Source organism: Bos indicus x Bos taurus, chromosome 8 (assembly GCF_003369695.1).
Source record: "Bos indicus x Bos taurus breed Angus x Brahman F1 hybrid chromosome 8, Bos_hybrid_MaternalHap_v2.0, whole genome shotgun sequence".
NCBI classification, from domain to species: domain Eukaryota; kingdom Metazoa; phylum Chordata; class Mammalia; order Artiodactyla; family Bovidae; genus Bos; species Bos indicus x Bos taurus.
The window spans coordinates 84,035,687-84,040,474 of record NC_040083.1 but is presented as its reverse complement, the minus strand read 5'-3'; the positions used below and the strand labels follow the sequence as shown (position 1 = coordinate 84,040,474).

The 4,788-nt window shown below is 38.1% G+C and overlaps 1 protein-coding gene across 1 annotated transcript in view; it reads right to left on the bottom strand.

Annotated features, from left to right (window-relative positions):
• The window catches only part of CENPP (centromere protein P), a 238,588-nt gene that overhangs the window by 123,009 nt on the left and 110,791 nt on the right, over nt 1-4,788 (bottom strand). The window lies entirely within an intron of this gene.

Below are 4,788 nucleotides of genomic sequence, written 5' to 3'. Positions count from 1 at the left end.
TATTTGTGCTTTTTCTTCCCCCATCCAGAAAAATAAACTATCTTTGATAAAACTCTTATATATGACACTTTTAGTACAGTGTTAATGCTTATTCTTAATAATAGTATTGAAACAACCCAAATCATACCTGAGCTATGGGAGCTAACCACCTTTATAGTAAACCACCTCAAAAACTAGACTTCAAATAATTTTGGGGAGAGCCGTATGTTACAGACACATAAAAAGGGGTGGAGGGTTGGGATATCCAGATCAAGAAATAGTAATTAGATCTGTTCTTCACAGTGAGGTTTCCCAACTGCTGACACTGTAGGCTAGATCATTCTGGGTGGCATGGGGCCAGGGCGGGACAGAGAAGGGGTGCTATCCTGTCCTTTCCAGAATGTCTGGCAGCTCCTTGGTCTGTATTTACTAGACGCCAGTAGCACTTGTACCACAGTGTGACAATCAACTATTTTTCCAAAACATGCCAATGTGCCAGGGGGAAAGGGTGGAGCCAAACTGTAGCTGGTTGAGAACCACTGATTTATAGAAAATTTACTTAATTTCTAAATTCTGGCACAAGTTTGCAAACCTGAAATAAAATAGTTATTTTTGTTTGGTAAAACAGTCAATCCTAAAGGAAATCAGTCCTGAATATTCATTGGAAGGACTGATGCTGAAGCTGAAACTCCAGTACTTTGGCCACCAGATGCAAAGACCTGACTCATTGGAAAAGACCCTGATACTGAGAAAGATTGAAGACAGGAGGAGAAGGGGATGACAGAGGATCAGATGGTTGGATGGCATCACTGACTCGATGAACATGAGTTTGAGCAAGCTCTGAGAGTTGGTGATGGACAGGGAAGCCTGGCATGCTGCAGTCCACGGGGTTGCAAAGTCAGACACGACTGAGTGACTGAATTGAACTGAAAACTGCAAGGGCAAGATCAAAGTGTGATTAAAATAATACCACCAGTAGTGATATAACAGAAAGAGCCCAGGGATAAAGAGGTCTGAGTTGAGAATATATACCCAGAAATCCAGTTCCATTTATAGCCTTGAGCTAATCACCATCTCTTTGAACCTGTCTTCTCATCTAAAAAGGGTAGGGATGACACTACTGATCTGATAGGTTGCTGTAAGAACTGAATGAAAAAAGTGTATGAAAAATGCTCTGTAAACCATAAAGATTCATGAAATATGCTTAACTATTATACTGGACAATAATTTACTGACAAGAAAAATGAAAGATTATGAGGTCTAAAAGCAAAAAAAAATTCATAACAGGGCTTCCCTGGTGATCCAATGATTAAGAATTAGCTTTGCAATGTGGTGGTCACTGGTTCAATCCCTGGTTGGGGAAGATCCCACATACTGTGGAGCAACTCAGTCCATGCGCCACAATTACTGAGCCAGCACTCTAGAGTCCATGCACCTGGAGCCTGCGCTCTGCGACAAGAGAAGCCACAGCAATGAGAAGCCTGCACACTGCAACAAAGAGTAGGCTGTTCACTGCAACTGGAGAAAGCCTGCATGCAACGAAGACCCAACAGAGCCAAGAAATAAATAAAGCTTTTAAAAAGGATATATAACAATGACAATCATCTTAAAATTAAAATGTTCTAAAGTTCTAATAGTTTTAACAAATAAAATTCATTTTCTACAATATATCATAAAAATAAGATGTGACATCATGCCACTTATGAGAACATAAGTAGAAATTCACTGAAATTGTAATAATCCAGCTTTGGGAATTAATAATTAAATGTATAAGTTAGTGCTAAGGTTAGAATCATCTAAACAAATAAATTAGTCTATGATCTGAACATGTTTGTTCAGTCACTCAGTTGTGTCTGATTCTTTGGGACCCCATAGACTGTAGTTCACCAGGCTCCTCTGTCCATGCTATTATTCTGGCAAGAATACCGGATCAGGTTGTCATTTCCTCCTCCAGGGGATCTTCCCAACACAGGGATCAAACCCATGTCTCCTGCGGCTTCTGCATTGGCAGGAGGACTCTTTACCACTTAGCCACCTGGGAAGCCCTATGATCTGAATAGAAAAGCTTAAAAGAAAGAAGCTTTTCTTTTTAAAAAGGAAACACAGCAAAATTTTCTAACTACTGGAAATGATTCCTGAAACCACTAAAATTAATTTCCTGTAGTTAATGTCTGTGTTTTTCATCCCACAGGTGTTAATCATTTTTGGTTGTAAGTTTGCAAAAAGCAAATCAGTAATAAAAGCATAACCACCCAAAACTGTATTAAGTTTTCTTAATCATATTTTATGGTAAATATAAAATATCACCCACTAAAAATCTGTTAAAGTTTGGAAGCAAATGAATTACTGCAACTTACTGAGTTTACTAAGGGCTTCCAGGCAGAAAAAAAATCTCAGAGGCTATCTACCTTTATTTCCTTCCAAATACTACAGTAAAAAATATCACAGAATTCACAAAACAAATGTAATACTTTTAGAAAATCACCTGAAGTTGCTAAAAGCTTTTTTTTTAAATCAATTTTGTTTCTCCTTAAACTACAGCATTATTTTTCTTTCCTTTCTAATTCCATTTTTTGGTAAAAGAATTGTCTTATCTTGGCGGTGTGTAAAGAACATTTTCAGATATTCTTCCAAATGCCTTACTTGCATTTATTCATTTAATCCTCACAACAGCCCTATGAGGCAGGTACCTTTACCTATCTAGGATTTGATCCCAGCAGTCTAGCTCAAAGCTTCTAACCATGATAACACACTAATGTTTTAGTTAGTGAGATCAAGCGTATAAAATAGTGGACAGTGCTTCCTCCTGGAGATTCTACGCTTATTGGCTCCCACACACCACGCCTTTCAGGTTGCTCTTTAATGGCTAGTGTTCCTCCTCAATACTATTTTGGCCTCTTCACTTTGCTCCTGATAAACTGATGCATTTCTAAACATTAGCCATAATGTTTCAGGTGAGGCCTCTGAAATCCACCTCTCAAAAGAGGATTTTGCTGGGGAGTAACAAACTCTCAAAATCCAAACAGTTGGAGCTATAAAATTCAATAAAAATCAACATCAAAAACAATTTCTTTCAAACCTACACAGACTCTCCTGAGCTCTTCTTTCCCCCAATCTTTCTAGTTTTAAACTTCAGCAAGTGCCATTCCTGCTCTACCTCCCATGTTACTTGCATCCATTCCTTCCTTTTTATTCTCATTCACCATACCACAAATCATTTTATTTTCTATTTGGGGTATCAAAATAAGTTCCTGGCCTCATTTTGCCAATTCAACTCTATCATGACTAACCAAACAGATTTACGTGCTATCTGGATTATGTCAGTCCTTTATCAAAAGACTATAACAGTTCCCATTGATTATAAAATTACAAAAAATGCTTAATTCACCTTTCAAGATTATCTATGATTTTTGAGGTTTTTATTTCCTGTTTACATCTTTTTATACTCCAGTTGAAAACTATTTGCTATTTCTCAAATATGCTCTGTATTTTCTGGCTTCTGGGACTTTATTAATACCACATGATGTGCATCTGTCAAAATCTTTTCCAACTTCAACTGTCTGTGTCAAAGTTCACCCTTCTCAGTTCATCTTCCTGATTCTCCCACAAACAGATGTGATTTCTCACATCCCATCTCCAGAACCTTCCCAGTATTTTAATATGCTTATCTTTTGCACTTATCATAATCTTAACTTATTGTGGCTATTTAAATATGGGCTTTTCCCCTTCATATTCTCTACAGAATTGAAAATATCTTGATTGTAAGCACTGTATTCTTTTTTAAGATTTTTTTTTATATGGACCATTTTTAAAGTCTTTATTGAATTTGTTACAATACTGCTTCTGTTTAATGTCCTGGCTTTTTGGCCAAGAGGCACATGGGATCTTAGTTCCCCAACCAGGGATCAAACCAGCAACTCCTGAGTTGGAAGGCAAACTCTTAACCATTGGACTGTCAAGGAAGGCCCAGTCTTATGTTTTAGTTAGGCTTGCATCCCTTTTCTCTCTCCCACCAAAGGGTAGCACACTTCGTTACCTCAAAACATACTTCTGGAATCAACAAAGGGTGTGTATTGAACGGAAATAAAAAGCCTTTATCCTCACTCTAACAAAGCAATGTGTTTTTATCCTACATGTCTTTCTTTTCATCCTAAATGCACCCCCTCTCACCTGAGCTCTCTCACAGACGTATACTTACCTGATGCAGATGTACTGTGTGTCCCACACTACTCTAAAATAGGGGCAGATGGCATTTTCTCCCAATGCATTCAGTGTTATCAAAAGGATTCATCATAGTGTCTATCACAGGCTCTGGAGAACTCTAAATGAAACAGATCCTCCCACCCAGTTAGCTCTGAACAGTGCTGTAACAAGGTAAGCAGTAACATCTCTCCCTTGGTAAAATAATAATATGATAATAAAGACAACTGCTTGAAAATGAGCCCTTCCATAGTCAGGGGAATCCCACCCCTCTAAGTCATCACAGAGCACCAGGCTGAGCTCCCTGTGTTATGCAGCAACTTCCCACTAGCTGTGTATTTTACATATGGTAATGCATATATTTCAATGCTACTCTCTCAGTTCGTCCCACCCTCTCCTTCCCTTGCTCTGTCCACAAGTCTGTTCTCTACACCTGTGTCTTTATTCCTGCTCTGCAAATAGTTTCACAGTATCATTTTCCTAGATTCCATATATATGCATTAATATGTGATATTTGTCTTTCTCTTTCTGACTTACTTCACTCTGTATAACAGGCTTCGGGTTCATTCACCTCAGTTCAACTAACTCAAATTCATCCCTTTTTATGGC